The sequence below is a fragment of the Ovis aries genome, chromosome X (assembly GCF_016772045.2).
Source record: "Ovis aries strain OAR_USU_Benz2616 breed Rambouillet chromosome X, ARS-UI_Ramb_v3.0, whole genome shotgun sequence".
Lineage (NCBI taxonomy): Eukaryota > Metazoa > Chordata > Mammalia > Artiodactyla > Bovidae > Ovis > Ovis aries.
Window position 1 is genome coordinate 1,843,853 of NC_056080.1, and position 20,451 is coordinate 1,864,303.

Consider the following 20,451-nt stretch of genomic DNA (forward strand, 5'->3'; position numbering starts at 1 on the left):
CATTAGCATACACCGTTTAATACCCTGATGATTGCTCAGTTGTGTCTGACCCCATGAATCAGAGCACGCCAGGCCTCCCTGTCTATCACCAACTCCCAGAGTCCACCCAAACCCATGTCCATAGAGTCGGTGATGCCAGCCAGCCATCTCACCCTCTGTCGTCCCCTTCTCTGTATCTCCTCTCTCTGTATACCTACTTATATCTATATGCATATATGCATTCAGAAACACACACACTAGGGTACATAGTACCGCAAAGACTGACTCATTTCATGTAGAGACGGCAAAGAAGCACAGCTACTGCTTACTTAAAAGAAGATAGCACTGTTTAAACTGCACGTTAGCCAGCGGTGTTCATGCTGACACCTTTCTGTAGGAATTGCACATTCAGTCAACAGTCAATATACAGAGACAACCTCAGTGCCCACTGAGGGGTGCATGGACAAAGATGATGTGCTGTATCCGTAGCACACACAGAGTGGAAGGGACCGCGCTGTGCTCAACCACTTGGTCATGTCCGACTCTCTGCAACCCCATGGACTGGAGCCCACCAGGCTCCTCTGTCCATGGGGTTCTCCAGGCAAGGATACTGGAGTGGGTTCATTCCCTTCTCCAGGGGATCTTCCCCACCCAGGGATTGAACCCAGGTCTCCCACACTGCAGGTGGATTCTTTCCCATCTGAGCCACCAGGGAAGCCCAAACGTACTAGAATATACCGCTGCGGCTGCTGCTAAGTCGCTTCAGTCGTGTCCGACTCTGTGCGAACCCATAGACGGCAGCCCACCAGGCTCCGCCATCCCTGGGATTCTCCAGGCAAGAACACTGGAGTGGGTTGCCATTTCCTTCTCCTACTCACCCATAAAAGAGATGGAATTTTGCCACTTGTGACAACATGCATGGACCTTTAGGTTCTTATGCTTAGCGAAATGAGTCAAACACAGAAACACAAGTATCTTGGATTTAAGTCATGTATGGAATATGAAAGAGAGACAGATGAACAAACCAAACAAAAGCATTTTGATACAGAGAACAGAGCAGTGGGTACAAGAAGGCAAAGGGGCAGGGAGCCGGTGAAATGCAGTAGGGAGCCGGTGAATTGTAGTAGGGAGCCAGTGAATTGCAGTAGGGAGCCAGTGAATTTTAGTAGGGGATCAACTGCACAGTGACAGGTGGAAACAGTTTCGGTGGTGAGCACACTCTATTGTATAGAGTAGAGATACAGTGTCGCACACATGAGACCTATAATATTACAACCAGTTACCTCAGTAAAAAGATACATTTAAAACTGAAACAAATTAAATGAAATCTACACGGAAGTTGAGAGTTGGACCATAAAGAAAGCTGAGCGCCAAAGAATGGATGCTCTGGAACTGGGGTGTTGGAGAAGACTCTTGGGAGTCCCTTGGACTGCAAGGAGATCCAACCAGTGCAACCTAAAGGAAATCAGTTCTGAATATTCACTGGAAGGCCTGATGCTGAAGCTGAATCACCAATCCTTTGGCCACCTGATGCAAAGAACTGACTCACTGGAAAAAGACCCTGATGCTGGGAAAGATTGAGGGTGGGAGGAGAAGGGGATGACAGAGGATGAGATGGTTGGGTGGCATCACCGACTCAATGGACATGATTTTGAGCAAGCTCCAGGAGTTGGTGATGGACAGGGAAGCTTGGCATGCTGCAGTCCATGGGGTGGCCTAGTCAGACACAACTGAACCACTGAACTGAAAATATACATGGTGAATAAAAATTTTTTTAATGCATGCACATTCTCCTTCCAAGACAAACTTGGTTTTTCATCTTGAAGTCAGGATACCCTGCCTTGCAGACCACTGGACTTTCCCAACCAGTAATCCCCAAAGGCAGGGTAAACCCCCAAGGCTCCCCTAAATACCCAGCCTGGGTCCCCAAAGCTATGAGCGCCCACGGACTGGAGGCCTAACCCTGATAGGGACAGCGGCATTTTCTGAAGGTAACCATAGTTGGTTCTAGGGAGGACTCCCTGTGACCCTGTGCAGAACTGCTGGGCGGGTTGGGGGGAGTGGGGGGCTGCTGTGTTCCCCCTGACTCACCCCCACAGACAATCCCAGCACATCCCTCAGCCTCTTACCCATCGAACTTACCCGTCTGCCAAGGACAGAGAGGCAACGAGGCCCCTGGTCACAAAGATGTGATCTCCACGTGAGAAACGGGGGCACTGCAACCACCAGGAGACACTTAGAAAATTACTATGCATAGTAGCTTTACCTGAGGGCAAACGTGAGCTTTCTTCCCTGATGCAGAGCTCTCAACCTCACTCCCCGTTGTGAGCCATCATTAGCTGGGGGGAGTCGGCCATCTGACTAATTTGAAAGAAGTTCGTTATTCTTGGACTCCCCATTTATTTACTCCAGCAAATAAAGTGAAAAATGCCGCTCCTCATGAAACAATTGGCCTTTGCAGCAGTTATGACTTGCCTGTCCTCTGTGTTTTTAAAATATGTTTTCAGTTACATAATGGTTCACATTATCTGCTAAGTACCAAGGTCACACTAAGTTCAGGTTTTGAAAATACCTGTACAAATAGAGTGCTGTAAAATGAATTTTTTTACCCCCCTTGGGGGAGATGGGGAGTTGGTTTCACTGTATCATTTTATCAAACAAACTCAAGCATTTGCTTCAACTGACTGACCTCAAGCTATTCCTCAGCATCTTATAATTGCTGGGAGAAATGAATACCTGATAAAAGATGGTTATGAGATTAATTCTGAAGACACCAAAGAATTCAGAGCCCCAGAAACCTAACTGTGCTCATGGCAGCGGCCTCATTTAACCACACGCTGCAGACAAAGGGCATCTGTTGCTGTTGGTGCTATGCATGCCTGCAACCAGTGGTTATTTCCAATTCTCGCCATTTTAATCTGCAACAAGGGCAGACTTCCTGTTGCAGAAGACAATGTCAAAGTCCAAGTGCTCGTCACTCAGTCGTGTCTGACTCTCTGCCACCCCATGGACTGTGGCCCGCCAGGCTCCTCTGTGGGACTTCCAGGCAAGAAAACTGGAGTGGCTTGCCATTTGCTTCTCCAGGGCATCTTCCTGACCCAGGGATAGAACCCGGGTCTCCCGACTTGGGGGCAGATTCTCTGCCATCTGAGCCACCAGGGAACTGCAGAAAGCACCTGTCTAGACCAGTCTCATGATCATAATATTTATGGGTCATAAGGGTAACCACCCAGTCCCAGCGCTTCTGAAACCTCAACACCCTCGTGTTCCTGGTCATCTCATTAAGCAACATCTCCATCTGAAAACCTGCTTCAAACCTACTTTAAAACGACTCTTGTTTCTCAATGACACCCTCACGCTCCCCCAAGTTGTCTGGAAGCCCTTGGAGATGCCATGGATTTGGGAAGCTTCTCTCCTTAACATGGGAAGATTTCATGCAGGTTCTACCTACGGTGTTGCAAAGACAAACTAAGTTGCAGAAGAGCACAGAAGAGGCTGCTGTTCCGAGAAGAGAAAGTGAAAATGAAGTTGCTCGGTCGCATCTGACTCTCTGCGACCCCATGGACCATAGCTTACCACGCTCCTCCGTCTGTGGGATTTTCCAGGCAAGAGTACTGCAGTGGGTTGCCATTTCCTTCTCCAAGAAGAGAGACTACTGCTCTGTGTACCTAGATGTCTGCCCTAGGAGGAGAACTAGGGCAGAAATAGCCCTTCGGTAAAAAAAAAAATAATAATAATCCTAGTCCAATTCCCATGAGAACCCCTTGGAGACGAAACGGCACTACCCTCCTCTGCTCGGTAAGACACAGCGCCACGAACATGGTTAACTCCCTACCATACACTTGAACGCCACCAACAGAGCTGATGGCCAATGTTCCCACCAAGAGACAGAAGTGGAATTAGGTCACACGACGGAATTGTGAGCTCACCTACAGTGGCGATCATTTTGCGGCTGACACTGGTTATCAAATCAATACTTCCTACACCTTAAACTAATACCATGTCATACGCCAAGTATACTGCAATACAGCTGGGGGAAATACCATTGAGCTATGCCCACCTTAACCCCAACCATGAACTCCTTTATTCCTATGCATGCAGTGATTCTTTCAGCTCTCACCTGTCTCTCAGCTCTCTTGAAGACTCAATTACACCCCCCAAGTGGTACCTCCTGTCTGTCAAGAACAGTTAGTCTCCGACGTACAAACAAATTCCCTTCAGAGAGCATCTTTGTAAGTCCAATTGGTCGAAAAAGTCCCACAGACTTGGCCTAGGCACCCAACTAATACCGTCAAGCTTCAGAGTGTGTTAGCCACTCAGTCATGTCTGACTCTTTGTGATCCCATGGACTGCAGCCTGCCAGGCTCCTCTGTCCGTGGGACTCTGCAGGCAAGAACACTGGAGTGGGTTGCCATTCCCTTCTCCAAGGGAGTCTTGCCGACCCAGGGATTGAACGCGGCTTCCTGCATTGCAGGCAGATTCTTTACCATCTGAGCCACCTAGAATGGTATAGTGTAATAGGTTTATAATACTTTCCACACAGATTAAAAAACAAACAAACAAACAAACAGGGACTTCTCCAGTGGTCAGTGGCTTAGAATCTTCCTTGCAATGCCAGGGACACGGATTCAACCCCTGGCTGGGGAAGATCCCATATGCCTCAGGGCAACTGAGCTCAAGAGCCACAACTAGAGAAAGCCTGTGTGCAACAGTGAAGATCTTGTACTGCCAAAAAAAAAAAAAAAGATATATATATATATATAGCTTACAAACAGGTATTAATGTTACAATATAATACCCTGAAAAGTCTAGTAGCACACTGCAACAGCTGGCGCTTTTGAGCAGTACCGGGCTACGACGTCACTGCTGCCAGACATCCTGGGCTTGAAATAAAGACACTGTCTGCGGTACTCTACTCAGCGCTGTACAGCAAGGTACACAAAAAACACAGCCACTTGTAGAGGACAGAGGCACGTGACCCAAATTAGGCAACTGGACTCGGGCACGCACATTCGTATCTCTGAAGGTTCACAGCTTGGAGGTGCGTATGCAGGGGACTGGCTGTGCAGAGGGCTTAGGACTCCACTGGTTTGGCGATATCGCAGGCCACCCATGCAGCCACCTCTTGTCTCCCGTGAATACCACCTGCGTGTTCCTAACTGCATTCTCCTTAAGATCATATGTGTTCCGTCGGTATTTTATCATCCTTGCACAGAAACGTGCCAGGAGGCAGACACCCAACTCAACTCAAAGGGGAAAATAATATGGAGCGTTGTGTTAATCACAGAATGCAGTTTTATTAGCGGTTGAGAAGACTGTTTCTCAAACTCCCCTTCAAAACAGATGACCTGGACTCTGTCCGGAAGGATCTCCCAGCAACCTCCATATCCTTGTCTTGTTAGCTATATGCACTGCTTTATTTTTGTAAAGCGTTTTTAAATTGAAAGTGAAAGAAAGTGAAAGTCGCTCAGTTGTGTCCGATCCTTTGCGACCCCAAGGACTACACAGTCCATGGGATTCTCCAGGCCAGAATACTGGAGTGGGTAGCCTTTCCCTTCTCCAGGGGATCTTCCCAACACAGGAATCAAATCCAGGTCCTCCTGAATTGCAGGCAGATTCTTCACCAGCTGAGCCACCAGGGAACCCCAAGAACACTGGAGTGGGTAGCCTATCCCTTTTCCAAGGGATCTTCCCGACTCAGGAATCAAACCAGGGTCTCCCACATTGCAGGCAGATTCTTTACCAACTGAGCTCTCAGGGAAGCCCATTCTTTTTTAAAATTACATTAACTAAATAAAATAATAATTTGATCATAAATTATTTACCAGGCCACATTGGATCTTAGTTGCGGCAGGCATGATCTTTGGTTGCAGCCCGCAGGGTCTCCAGCTGGGGCGCTCGGTCTTAGTAGCCACAAGGCGTGTGGGATTTTCCTTCCCTGGCCAGGGATCGAACCCAGGTCCTCTGCACTGAAAGGCAGATTCTTAACCACTCAACGGTCAGGAAAGCCCCGATTTGCTGGTTTAAATTATGCCAGTCATGTTTCTGCAGTTACTTACTGTCTGTGCCTGTTTTTTTTTTTTTTTTTTTCCCTCACATTTATGGCTCTCCTGAGTCAAGCCTACCACACCTAGGGTACTGCAGATTCCTAGAAGGTTTGCCATCATAGTACATGACTGATTCGTCACAAACTGATGTCCAAAGGAGCAAGTGTCAAGCCCCAACCTCAGCTCTCCGCCCGTCCAGTGCTAAACTTCCAGCTTCAATACAGAGATGTTCCTCCGTCCTCCCAGGATACTAATCTCAGAAAAAAAAAAAAATACACCAGGAGTTTCAGCGAACACAAGGCAAGCATGAAAACTTTATTCTCCATAAACAAGAGTAATCAAGCTTTGAGAAAGATCTGAAAATACATCTAGTAACATTTTACCTTGAAGTTCAATCTTCCCCGCCTAAATAGCTGTGAGATTAAATCTAGAACAAATAACTCTTTGAGCACATGAGCAGACATTTTTCACTTGACTCTGAGAGTCAATGTACCTCAAACGAGGTACAGCAATTTTGGTCTCTGGCGATGAGTGCAAGGGCCCTGAAATTCATCTCTGCTCTTTTTTTGTGTGTTTCTAGAAAATGATCTGTTTGTAACATGTGCTGATATAATCCTGTATCCAGGTAGAACAATTATGCTGTTATCCAATGGAGCTTAAGAAAACACTTGGGCTGTTTTCATACACATGTTAATAACTATGTGAGTTAAGAACAGTAGAGGTATTATGTTTCCTTATAAAATAAAAAGATTTCTGGAAGACTTCAGGCAAAGATAAGCATCAGGCTCCTTAAGCAAAAATTCTTAATTCCACGTTAATTGTGACCACCAAGCATTTTGTGGTATAAAACTAAGACATTTTACTAAATAAAGTAGAAATTCTCAGTTTCACAGAAAAAAATGCCTCAAATTACTGAAAGAGTCCTACATGATAGCAATTCGTAGGTATTAAAAATGATCCTTCCCGAGATGTCCTTAAACAGCATGTGACATTTTAAATCCAATGTCAGTGAATGTTTATCAGCTAAATTATCAGCTTTCCTGGTGGCTCAGATGGTAAAGAATCCATCTGCAGTGCAGGAGAGCTGGGTCCGATCCCTGGGTCAGGAAGATTCCCCTGGAGAAAGGGAGGGCCACCCACTCCCGTATCCTTGCCTAGAAAATCCTATGGACAGAGGAGCCTGGTGGGCTACAGTCGATGGGGTTGCAAAGAGTCAGACACGACTGAGCGACTAACAGGCACATCAGCTAAATTACCAAAGACAGCAGCAGTTTCTTCATTCACCTACTCCTTCCCCCTCACTAACATTTTCATACATGCCAGCAGCATGGAGTTTGTGTACACAACGGTGCTGCTTCGCGATGTCTGCATTCTAAGAGGACAGTCGGCTAATTAACGCTGCAAGAGGCACTATCTGACCACAGCTATATTTCATGCGGAAATGAACATAGTGCTGAGACTCAGATAGGCACCCGAGGAAAAGACTTCAGCCAGCATCTCGATCAGCCCATCCCTGTCCTGCCCGCAGGTCTCCCCATTCCTCCTCGTGTTCAACTGTCTCCCCGAGAGACACTTAGCCCCGGACTCCGCGAGGAAGTGAACAACTCCTGCCTCAGGCATGTTCAGTTCAGCTCAGTCGCTCAGTCCTGTCCGACTCTTCTCGATCCCATGGACTGCAACACGCCAGGCCTCCCTGTCCATCACCAACTCCCAGAGCTTACTCAGACTCATGTCCATTGAGTTGGTGATGCCATCCAACCATCTCCTCCTCTGTCGTCCCCTTCTGCTCTCAATCTTTCCCAGCATCAGGGTCTTTTCCAATGAGTCAGTTCTTCACATCAGGTGGCCAAAGGATTGGAGTTTCAGCTTCAGCATCAGTCCTTCCAGTGAACATTTCAGGACTGATTTCCTTTAGGATAGACTGGCTGGATCTCCTTGCAGTCCAAGGGACTCTCAAGAGTCTTGTCCAACACCACAGCTCCAAAGCATGCATTCTTTGGTGCTCAGCTTTCTTTATGAGTTTGTCTTAATTAGGACTTCCACCAGGAAGGGCACCAAGCGGCTAGTTGCTCCAGGGTTCCCTAGACGAGAGACAAAGCCTCAGGAAACCAGGAAGCAGTCCCGCTGCCTGCGAAAGCACTGGGCTCAGGACCCCCTGTGATCCACTCAGGCTGAAGCACACAGATCCCCCGGGGGTGTGCTGAGGCAGGCCCCTTAAATGACACCCTGGGACAGCCACTGACTGCCCTTCTCCTTTCTGCCCGGCTAGGCACAAAGTCCCGCCACTCTGCACACTCTCCCACCAAGCAGGCCAAGGCCGACGGGGCTCTCGGTCTCATCCATAGCAGTCAATGTCCGAAAACCTCTTCCGAAGAAAATCTGCCCTTGTTCTGAGAAACCACAGCACGGAAACTACAAAGTGTCTGGAGGAAGGGTCCTTTGATTCTCCGTGTGCCTCTATACGACCAGCGGAAGATCACTGCAGTATCATAATGTAATTAGCCTCCAATTAAAATAAATAAATTGATTAAAAATAGAAGTCATAACAGGTTCCTTCAGCGGGGGTCTCGGAATCTGAGACACACGTCACAAATAGAAATGCCACAGGTCTGAGTTCAGGCCCTATCTCTGATACTCGGATGCGGGAAACGGGATTAGAAATGAGGCGGGCTGTTGTGTGCTTTTTCGTGAATTCTTCTCTTCCTAAGGTCTTCCCTGTAGCTCAAATGGTAAAGCATCTGCCTGCCACACAGGAGAGACCCAGGTTTGATCCCTGGGTTGGGAAGATCCTCTGGAGAAGGAAATGGCAACCCTCTCCAGGATTCTAGCCTGGAGAATCCCATGGACAGAGGGGCCTGGCGGCCTACAGTCCGTGAGGTTGCAGACAGGCAGACACGATTGAGCAACTACTACATACTCCTAAGACATAAGACATAAAATTCTGTGTTGACAGATCAAGGTCATTCCCGTAGAAATTCTCGTTGTCATGGCATCTATGAGATCTCAATTTGTTTTTTCACGTGCAAATGCAGTACACGGAAACAAATGACCAGTTTTCCTATCAAATGCAGTGCGTGCATGCTCAGTCGTGTCCGACTCTCTGCGACCCTATGGACTGTAGCCCGCCAAGCTCCCCTGTCCATGGGATTTTCCAGGCAGGAACACTGGAGTGGGTTGCCATTTCCTTCTCCAGGGGATCTTCCAGACCCAGGGGTGGAACCCAACTGTCTTGCATCTCCTATACTGGCAGACGGGTTCTTTTCCAGTTAGTGCCACCAGGGAAGTCCATATCAAATGCTTATCTAAACCATGACTATCTCAGACCGCATACGTCTGGATTCTCCTCCACAAGCTGAGGGCTGGGTTTTCAGCCTCTGGGTTTCTTGGTCTCACCATCTTTCACCGGCCCTTGTCTGTCCTTTACTATTCTTGGTAACCCTGGTGCGGGCAGGAATCACTTCTTCCAGCACAGCACTGAGCTCATTTCTTCTAACCTAGATCACTATTTTCTCTAGATCTGCTCTCCGTAGACCGCAGCCCCCATGGACATGCCTGAAGTGGGCCTGGGGTCAAACGTGTCTCTTCCTCTGTGTCCCGTTCAGAGGAAGAGGAAGTCTCATCCTGAGACACTGCTGCTGTTGTTCCATCCCTCAGGCGTGTCCAGCTCTTTGCAACCCTGTGGACTATAGCCCACTAGGCTTCTCTGTCCATGGCGATTTCCCAGGCAAGACTACTGGAGGGGGTTGCCCTGTCCTCCTCCAGGGGATCCTCCCCAAACGGGGACCCAACATGCACCTCCTGCACTGGCAGGCAGACCGCTGAGCCGTCCCAGTGATGACTAGTAACCTACCACTTCTCATTCCGCGGCCTGCAATCCCTGTGTTGGGGTGGGTTTTCCTTTCCCACCCAAACCTTCCCAGCCACTGCTGCTCTGGCCAGCAGTCTCTGAGTCACTGTTCTCTGCTCACAGGGGTGACCTTCCTTCCTGCCTGTTATGCCTGTTTCACCTGCCTTAACTGTTTTGCCCAACACCGACATCCACAACAGCAGGGAGTCTCTGAGCGTGAAATGACTTTCTGGAGGGGGAGCGTTTCTCTCAGCTGGAGGAAGAAATCCACTCTCAGAAATGAGCTGCCGCCAAGCAACGCATTTTAAAAGGTTGAGGTCTTTTGATAAGCGCCACGTGAAAATGTTCCATTAAAATTGGTCAAGCCACTGTAACACAGAGAAGAGAAAGCGTGAGTCACCAAATTAGATCAGGCCCTAGACCGCCGGTTCATTACGCCCTCCAGGGTGTCCTTGGCGATGCTCTGAACAGCAAGCATCATAATAGGGCAGGAACCTACCGATAGTGACCTTGAGAAGAGTATCAGAAACAGAAACGGCAGAAATTCTTTAACCTGCTGCTGCTGCTGCTAAGTCGCTTCAGTCGTGTCTGACTCTGCGACTCCATACACGGCAGCCCACCAGGCTCCACCATCCCTGGGATTCTCCAGGCAAGAACACTGGAGTGGGTTGCCATTTCCTTCTCCAATGCATGAAAGTGGAAAGTGAAAGTGAAGTTGCTCAGTCCTGTCCAACTCTCAGCGACCCCATGGACTGCAGCCTACCAGGCTCCTCTCCCGTCCATGGGATTTTCCAGTCAAAGAGTACTGGAGTGGGGTGCCATTGCCTTCTCCTTAACCTCAAATGGTCAAAATGTGTCTTGTATCATTCAATATGTCATACAAGCTTTCTGTTTCACTCTATAGGCTTATACAGCTAGGCTAATACTATTGCCCAGTAGCTATCTGGCTATTACATTAATCTTTAAGTGACATTAAAATTAAATGAGGGACTTTGCTGGTGGTCCAATGGTTATGTAGGAAACATGGGTTCGATCCCTGGTCCAGGAAGATCCCAAATGGCACGGACCAACTGAGTCTGTGTGCTAGAAGTACTGAAGCCCAGTAGCCCTAGAGCGTATGCTTTGCAATTAAGATGAGCCACTGCAATGAGACGCGTGTACACCGACACCAAAGATCAGCCCCACGCTCATCACAACAAAGGGCCTCCCTGGTGCCTCAGCTGGTAAAGAATCTGTCTGCAGTGCAGGAGACCCTAGTTCGATCCCTGGGTTGGGAAGATCCCCTGGAGAAGGGAAAGGCTACCCACTCCAGTATTCTGGCCTGGAGAATTCCCTGGACTGCATAGTCCATGGGGTCGCAAAGAGTCATTCACTTCACACCACAACAAAAGAAAGCATGCCCGGCAAGGAAGACCCAGCGCAGAGAAAAATAAAATAAAAAATATAGCTTCTCAGTCATCTTGGGCACATGTCAAGGGGTCAGTGTCACATGTGGCCAGTGGTCACCATATTGGACAGTACAGGTCCAGGAACTCTGGGTCAGCATGGAAATTCCACTGGACGGCTTTGCTACGAGGATATACTGTCTGTAAAGATCAATCTCAAGGCTTGTGTGTCTGCTCTGGGGGGTGAGCCTTGATTATGCCCCCTCAAGTTAGTGTCCGATCAAGTCAGTTACGGTTTTTCCAGCAGTTGTGTCTGGATATGAGAGTGGGACCATAAAGAAAGCTGAGTGCTGAAGAATGGATGCTTTTGAACTGTGGTGTTGGAGAAGACTCTTGAGAGTCCCTTGGACCGCAAGGAGATTCTGCCAGTCCATCCTAAAGGAGATCAGTCCTGGGTGTTCATTGGAAGGACTGAGGCTGAAGCTGAAGTTCCAATCCTTTGGCCACCTGATGAGAAGATCTGACTTACTGGAAAAGACCCAGATTCTGGGAAAGACTGAGGGCAGGAGGAGAAGGGGGCAAAAGAGGATGAGATGGTTGGCTGGATGGCATCACCGACTCAATGGACATGAGTTTGAGTAAGCTCCAGGAGTTGGTGATGGGCAGGGAGGCCTGGCGTGCTGCAGTCCATGGGGTCGCAAAGAGTCAGACATGACTGAGTAAATAAAGTTACTGTAAGTCTTTGTCAGCAGTGTGCAAACCCCAGTTTTCCAGCGGTGCCATTTAACCTGCTTCTTCACCTGTAAGCCACCAGCGGTCCCTGTAACCTACCAATACGCCCTCCCCGGCATTCCCTGGCCTCCCAGAGGTTCCCCAGCCCCCTGTCACCAACACCAGTCCCACGCTCTCACCCTACACTCACCCTGTGCTCTGTTTGGTGAGACTGCTCAGTCCTCCCCTATTTGTGAGACCCACAAAAACTCAGCTCTTTAACCATCTGCCTCAGTGTTTTACTTCCAGCGGAGTCCACTGACCTATTTTCCTACCGTTAGCTAGAGTCACTTTCCCCAGATGGGGAATCCTGAGTCATGAAACGCTCTCACTGTGGAACATACGTCTTATTCTTCCTGGCAGCGTGGTGATGGACAGACAGGCCTTGTAGATGACGTTACTGACGACTTCTGCGCGGCCCTGTGTCCCCTGTGCCAGCCTACCTATGCCTGACACGCATTAGGCATGGCGTTCCATCTGTGCATTTCACTGCAGACTGACTTGAAACACCAGGCTTAACTCTTTGGAGACTTGTTTCAGGCTACACAGAGCGTGAGCACTGAGAACTACATTTTATGAGCAAAAACGTTCACTTTGCTCTCTTACAGTTTCCACAGGACAATACCACAGAAGGATAAAGATTTTTTTAAAATTTATTAAAACATTCCTTTTTATTTAGCTTTATGGAAATAAATTCCCCTGGTCCTTTTTTTTTTTTCTTTTTTGGCCATGCCAAGCAGCATGCACTGGAGCATCCCTGGTGGCTCAGATGGTAAACAACCTGAAGACCTGGGATCGATCCCTACGTCAGGAGGATCCCCTGGAGAAGGGAACGGCAAGTCATTCCAGTATTCTTGCCTGGAAAACTCTATGATCCGAGGAGACTGGTGGGCTAGAGTACATGGGATCACAAAGAGTCAGAAACAATTGAGCAACTATCACTTAAGTGGCCAGCAGGATCTTGCGTCCCCAAGGAACATTGAACTTGGGCCCCCTAGAGGGGAAGTGCACAGTCTTAACCCCTGGACCACCAGGGAAGTCCCCAAATAGCATGCTTTTATAACTGGATGTCATTCTATCCTGACATAATGCAGAGTATGTCATGTAGATATATCCACTTTTTAACATCTCCCATGGAAGTCCTGCTTGTTTGAATCAAGAATATTTAGGTCTCAGAATGGCAAAACCCTTTCCTCCTTCTCACTCTTTGCCAACAAAGGGCCATCTAGTCAAAGCTATGGTTTTTCCAGTCGTCATGTATGGATGTGAGAGTTGGACCATAAAGAAAGCTGAGCACTGAAGAATTAATGCTTCGGAACTGCGGTGTTGGAGAAGACTCTTGAGAGTCCCTTGGATTGCAAGAAGATCCAACCAGTCCATCCTAAAGGAAATCAGTTCTGAATATTCACTGGAAGGATTGATGCTGAAGCTGAAGCTCCAATACTTTTGTCACCTGATGCGAAGAACTGACTCACTGGAAAAGACCCTGATGCTGGGAAAGATTGAGGGCAGGGGGAGAAGGGGACGACAGAGGATGAGATGTTTGGATGGCATCACCGACTCAATGGACATGAGTTAGGGTAAGCTCTGGGACTTGGTGATGGACCGGGAGGCCTGGCGTGCTGCAGCCCGTGGGGCCGCAAAGAGTCAGACACCACTGAGCAACTGAACTGAACTGAACTGAAGTGCAGTGTATTCAGCTCTAAAACATCTGCTGATCATGTAGACTGATACTGTCAAGCTCACAATTTTATAAATTCATGTGATAACAATCAGTGACCCAGCTGACCCTCACTGCTGACACACAATCAAATTCAATTTGACCTTGAGGTGATCCAAAGAGCTTTCCACCTCCATGCTACATGCCACTGAGCGTTTATGTCCATCCACTGTGAGACACTGCTGTAAAGGAGCTCATGAATCAGTGAGTCGCTGCAGTCATTTCTGGGCTGATTGCTACCTTTGCCCTGCTACAGGGGACATACACCCTTAGCACAGACAGGACTCAGAAGACATCAGGGTCTTTACTTCTGACCCATCTGTAGGATACAAGTCTAGAGAAACGGGCTGCTTAGCTTACTTCTCAGCTAGACACTCCAAACGCACCTGCAGGACCCAGCAGGAGGACACTGTCTCGCCCTAGGCAGCCCCATAGTGTTGGAATGGGCAGAGTTTTTAAAAGGAGAAAATGATTGATATTTGTGTTTGCAATGGGCTCCCTGGTGTCTCAGATGGTAAAGAACCCACCTGCAGTGCAGGAGACCCAGGTTCCATCCCTGGGTTGGGAAGATCTCCTGGAGAAGGGAATGGCAACCCACTACCCACTCCAGTATTTTTGCCTGGAGAAGTTGAGCCTATGGAGAGAAGTTTTTAAAAGACACATGAGGTTTTATGTTAAAATTATATATTTTGAAAGCAGATTTTATGTGACAAATTATTTATTAAGGCCAAATAAATCGGGGCATGGTCTTCGATGGTGGCTCAGCGGTAAACAATCAGCACAGAATGGAGGACACACAGGAGACATGAGTTCGATCCCTGGGTCGGGAAGATCCCCTGGAGAAGGGAATGGCAACCCACTCTGGTATGCTTGCCTGGAGAATCCCATGGGCAGAGGAGCCTGGCGGGCTGCAGTCCATGGGCTCGCAAAGAGTCAGACATGACTGAAGCCACAGAGTGCACACAAACTGGGGTGTATGAGTTCACAGCCAGCAGACTTGGTAAGTAAAGACAGTGACTTCGCCATCAATGAGTGTTGACCTAGACCCCACCACCCCCCACCCTTTGTAGGTAACCACAGCTGAGACGTAACATAAGAGGTGAACTCGCCACCATCACAATGGCAGTCAGTGACACATCTCTCCACGACTGAACACCCTCTATGACGTCTGCAGACCTGTTCACAGTCTATACTCAGGACGACTTTCCCTCCATTAGACAGAGGGTGATTCCAAATCGGGATTCAACGAGATGCCTGTGCTGAGCTCAAATAATTCACAAGACCTTTCACTGAGTCCAAGTGCCCACCCTTTCCTCACCAGCTCAAATGATTCATAAGGGCTTTCATTGTTTCTAAGTCCCCATGCTCACGGCCAGGTTGTATATAATGGTTTTGTGGGTTTCATTTTGCCTAAATAGATGTTAGGAAAAACAAAACAAAACAAAACAAAACAAAACAAACCTAAGGAAAAGATCTGCTGTATTAAATCACGCACCAGAGCCAAGCTGTGCAACCGTGGCCTCTGGCATCAACCCTGCCTCTTCTACCACCATCCTGGTGAGCAAAGACACCACATTCATGTTTTGGCCTAGTTCAAGGTGTGAGTCCACAAGCTTGAAGCCATCAATGACGTCAACCCACAGGGAAGGGTTGACATCAACCCACTGCCAGCCTGTGAAAACTGAGCTCCACTGGGATGTCATTTTCTCTTTAATTGGAGGATAATTCCTTTACTGATGTCTTTTTTTTTTTTTTTTCCCTTTTGGTCGTTCATCTGTAGGTAGGTCCTAAGCAACTGACTGAGATGAAGGCAGGTATTTGTGAGAACAGCACATGTTCCCAGACACCATGGGCCAGGAAAGCTGACAAGCAAAATTTATCATTACTCGTCCCTAACTCGTGTTTCTCTTTGGAGATTCAGAGCAGTGACCAAACGTCTCTGGATACTCATCTCCACCAAGGTTTCAAGGACACGGCAAGTTCACCCACTCCAGACAGAACTCATGTGCAGCGTGAGCAGGACCATAGTGACTGTAGCTGCCCACCTGGTAAGATTCCTCACCTTTTTCCTGGGGCCGGGATCCTTCCAACATCCACCAATCCAACCACAGACCTGAGGTGTGCCCCTGAGGAACCCCCTTGCCAACCTCCTCCCACGACTCAGCTACAGATGGAGACCCATGAAATTTCCAGATCTGTTCAGTCTGTACTTAGTACGAGCTTTCCTCCACTAGACAGATCTGTGCAGTTCAGTTCAGTCACTCAGTCGTGTCTGACTCTTTGCAACCCCAAGGACCACAGCACGCCAGGCCTCTCTGTCCATCACCAACTCCTAGAGTTTGCTCAAACTCACTTCCATCGAGTCGGTGATGCCATCCAACCATCTCATCCTGTGTCGTCCCCTTCTCCTCCTGCCCTCAATCTTTCCCAGGATCAGGGTTTCTTTTCCCATGGGTTGGTTCTTTGAATCAGGTGGCCAAAGGATTGGAGCTTCAGCTTCAGTCCATGATTCCAGTTCAGGATTCAACAGAATGCCCTTGCTGAGCTCAAATAATTCACAAACCTTGTTCCCCACCAGCCTGATGAACCAACACGTCAATTCCTCAGGGAAACCTTCTCTGCACACCCAAAACAACACAGGGCTACCAACAGAACTTCCCATGTTTTTAATGAGGTATCTCTGTGAATATTTGTTTAGCGTCTGACTCCTGGATGGTTTGACAGTTCCCTGAGGGCATGGGTTTTGTTGAAGGGGAACTTCAGGTTCATTCAAGTAGTAAGTGCCTGAAGATGTTTAATGAGAACCTTTGAATTTTTCTTCATTTTTATCAATTAATTTTTTTCTTTCCTATTGAATTTTTCTTCATTTTTATCTCTTTAAATTTTTTTTTTCCTATTGACAGCTGAAACCGAGAACAGCATCTCCCTGTTTTCTTGCTGATTTTTGATTCCTCCTCTGGCACCATCCATAAACCATTTTCAACATGGATTTGAAAGAACTGGGCATTGGCTGTGTTCTTCTCCATTTGAATGGGGGGAAAAAAAGATCCTTTCATTCAAACAAAAGCAGACCTTCCATGAACCCATCTGTTTTGCAAACTGTTAACTGTTGTATCTCTCCCAGGAACTTTAAGTGAGAATCATGACGCCACCATCAGACTCTTTGTGCGGAAACTAAAGATGTCAACCCGATTCACAAAAGGCCATTAAAAAAAAAAAATATATATATATATATATATATATATATACACACACATATACATATATCCACAACAACCAGAATATGCAAACACTGTCATTTAAAGATTCTTCCAAGATTCAATGCTGGGCCACTGAAGCACAACTTGCACATTTTCGAGAGTTAAACAGAAAGAAGAAAAATAAAACAGACAGGCAAGCTCCTTGTCACCTTTCCAACAATTCCCCCACACATATCCCATCATACCGGGGCTTCTAAACTAGGCGGCCTCTTCATCAGATTCACCTTAGCAGTTTTGGCGAGAACTAGTCTTCAGAGTGAGAAAAATACAAGAAGTCAAAAAACACAAGAACACTTTCCACGGTGTCCTTGGCGCACATGGCCAAATCTTCCCATCTGGCACATTCTACCCTGACGGTGTTTTGTTGTTTTTTTCCCAAAACAAACACAGTAGCATTTCTGTGAGGCAACGAGCACAACTGCTTTTAATTGTCATAGCCATTCACTGCCATCGGACCTGGCAGGATGAATCACTTCCACAGGGGAGAAATACGGCTGTCTGGTTCGAATTAATGGTGTACTCACTCTTGTGATATGTCGGCCAAGACACATGCATCCAGACACGCCACACTGGTAACAGCTAGCAGACGCTCAAATGTGATCACCACCTCTAATAATTATCCGCAGAACTGATGGTGAAGCCAAAGCTCCGATACTCTGAACACCTGATGTAAACAGCGGAAAAGATGGTCTTTTCCGGTCCGTGGTGCTGGGAAAGACTGAAGACAGCAGGAGAAGGGGGCGACAGAGGATGAGATGGTTGGATGGCATCACCGACTCGATGGACATGAGTTTGAGCCAACTCCGGGAGATGGTGATGGACAGGGAGGCCTGGCGTGCTGCAGTCCGTGGGGTCACAAAGAGCCAGACACGACTTAGAGAGTCAACGACAATATCTAATAATTGCTTTGTCCTTGTACTATAGAATTTCCGTAGAGCAAAGAGTTCATTACAAACATATCCAAGCACGTGCATAAGTACACCACACAAATTCTTCAGATTTGACTTTGATACAATAAAACCTAAATATGACCAACACAATTATGTAATTTCGAGACATTTAAATATTCAGACATTAAAAAATAATACTTGTAGATTTAATCCTCATCAGCCAGTTTTAGGCAGAAAAATAACACTGACGATGTGTTTGAAAGACAGCACAACCATCTGAAAAAGGATGGTGGTGTGGTTTAATAAAACTTGCCACGTACACTGCCAACTCCTGCACCGGGAATACAGGAACCCCTCAAATACTTGTGGTGGGTCAAGCATTGTGGGGAAAACCATGACACCCAGTGGGCAAAGACTTTCAATGCTGCACGAATGGCTCTGTGTCCCGTCTTCACTAGTCCTTCCTCCACCCCATCCGTCATCCATCTATCAACTCATCTAGACATCTAACCATAGAATAAGAAATTCATAATATGGAAACAGGCAATGCTTTCGTAAGCAATTTTGTATTTTCAGACGCATACATAAAAATTATCCTTTTCATCTGAAAAAGCGTGGATGCTAATGTATAGTTTATGCCCGGATATATGGTATCTGCATCAATGAAACTCCGTAAGTCTATGTCTATAGTACATACATCCATTGCAAAGAATCGTTTAATCTTCATTCATGATCAGAATTCATTCTGTGCTGGCCTACATTTTTTTTTTTCTTCTTTTGGGGGAAAAACCCTCAGAGGAAAGTGAAATGAATCACTCCACTTGGTGAACCCGTAAAAGCAGCAAACGCTATGTGTATATGGAACAGAGCAATCCATGATAAAAACGGGAGCCTTTGGATGAGTAAATTTATTTTTACATTTGTTGTTGCTCTTTTCTTGGCCAGCTTCATTCATTGACTATTTTTCCTCCTGGATGTCATTACGTATGTAAGCCTAAGAAGGTCTATCAGTAGTGGTCCTTTAGGAAAATTTCCAGATTCCGACCTTATCACAAAACTGATCCAGGACTTGCACCTTGTTCCTGAAGCCCCTGAAATTGTGTGTGTGTGTGTGTGTGTGTGTGTGTGTGTGTTGCTCAGTCGTGTCCGACTCTTTGTGACCCACCATGGGACTGCAGCCCACCATGGAATTTTCCAGGCAAGAATACTGGAGTGGGTTGCCATTCCCTTCTCCAGGGGACTCTTCCCTACCCAGGCATGGAACCCAGGTCTCCTGCATTGCAGGCAGATTCTTCACCATCTGAGCCACCAGGGAAGCACCTGAAATTACAGTGTCTTCATTAGCAATAAGGGATATTGATGGACCGGGGTTATTACCATATTGTTGACTATGTTCCCTCCACTATACATTGTCTCCCTAATTTATTTTATAACTGGCATTTTGAGCCTCTCACTCCCCTTCACCTAGTTCCCCCATCCTGCCAACCTCTCGCCTCTGGCAAGCATTAGATTGCTTTCTGTATCTGTGGGTCTCTTCTTGTTTTGTTGCGCTGGTCCACTTGTCCTATCTTTTACATTCCACATGTAACTGAAAAAAAACTACACTAGTAATTTTTCTCTCCTTTATCTCACTAAGTATAACACCTTCCGAGTCCACCCATGTTGTTTCAAATGTGAACATTCCATTCTTTTTTATGGCCAAGCAATACTCCATTGAATATATCTACCACGTCTTCTGTATCCATGCATCTGTTGACGGACACGTAGGCGGCCTCCATGTCCAGGCTACTGTTAACTAGCACTGCTAAGAACACTGGGGTGCATGTAATTTCTGAAATTAGCGCTTTCACTTTCTGTAGATAAAAACGCATGAGTGAAAATCGAGATCACACAGTCCTTCTTTTAATGTTGCTGAGGAACTTCCAAACTGCGCTCCACAGCGGCTGTGCCAATTAACGTTTCTACCAGCAAAAAAAAAAAAAAAAAAAAAAATTTCTACCAGCAATGCCGGAGGGTTCTCTTTTCTCCATATCCTCACCAACACTTTTTGATGGCCATTCTGAGTGGTGTGAGGGGATACCTCACTGGGATTTTGACTTGCGTTTTCCCGATAATTAGTAATGTCCAGCCCCTTTACAGATGCCTATGGACCATGGGCATGTGGTAATCATACCTTCGGCCTATTTTTTCACCGGACTATTTTATTGTTTTAATATTGAGTTGTATGAGTTTCCTCCCCTCCCTCCCTTCTCTCTCTCTCTACACACACACACACACACACACAAATCTTAACCCTTTCAAGCGTAACACTTGCAAATATCTTCTCCCATTCAGTAGGTTGCCTTTTTGTTTTGCTGATGGTTTCCTTAACTGTGCAAAAGTGTTTCTTAATTTTTAAAAAAAAATATGGAATGCTTCACAAATTTGCATATCATCTTGCCCGGGGGCCATGCTAATCTTCTCTGTATCACACTGGTGTTGTATACGTGCTGCCAAAGCGAGCACTGAAAAAGCGTTTTAGCCTGACCTAGTCTCTTTTGTTTATTTTTGCT

At 46.9% G+C, this 20,451-nt stretch overlaps 1 long non-coding RNA gene and 1 other non-coding gene across 11 annotated transcripts in view; both read right to left on the reverse strand.

Annotated features, from left to right (window-relative positions):
- Positions 1–20,451, reverse strand: part of LOC105605336 (uncharacterized) — a 327,912-nt gene that overhangs the window by 141,079 nt on the left and 166,382 nt on the right. For 7 of the 10 annotated variants that reach the window (XR_009598764.1, XR_009598763.1, XR_009598761.1 and 4 more), the window contains one exon: positions 1–20,451. This exon is cut by the window's left edge and continues 32,381 nt beyond it; it is cut by the window's right edge. The exons of the other annotated variants lie outside the window; for them this stretch is intronic. This is a non-coding gene — a long non-coding RNA (uncharacterized LOC105605336). 10 annotated transcript variants of the gene reach the window in all.
- Positions 20,300–20,404, reverse strand: LOC114111808 (U6 spliceosomal RNA). Its single transcript, XR_003587551.2, has one exon. It is a non-coding gene; the product is annotated as a U6 spliceosomal RNA (small nuclear RNA).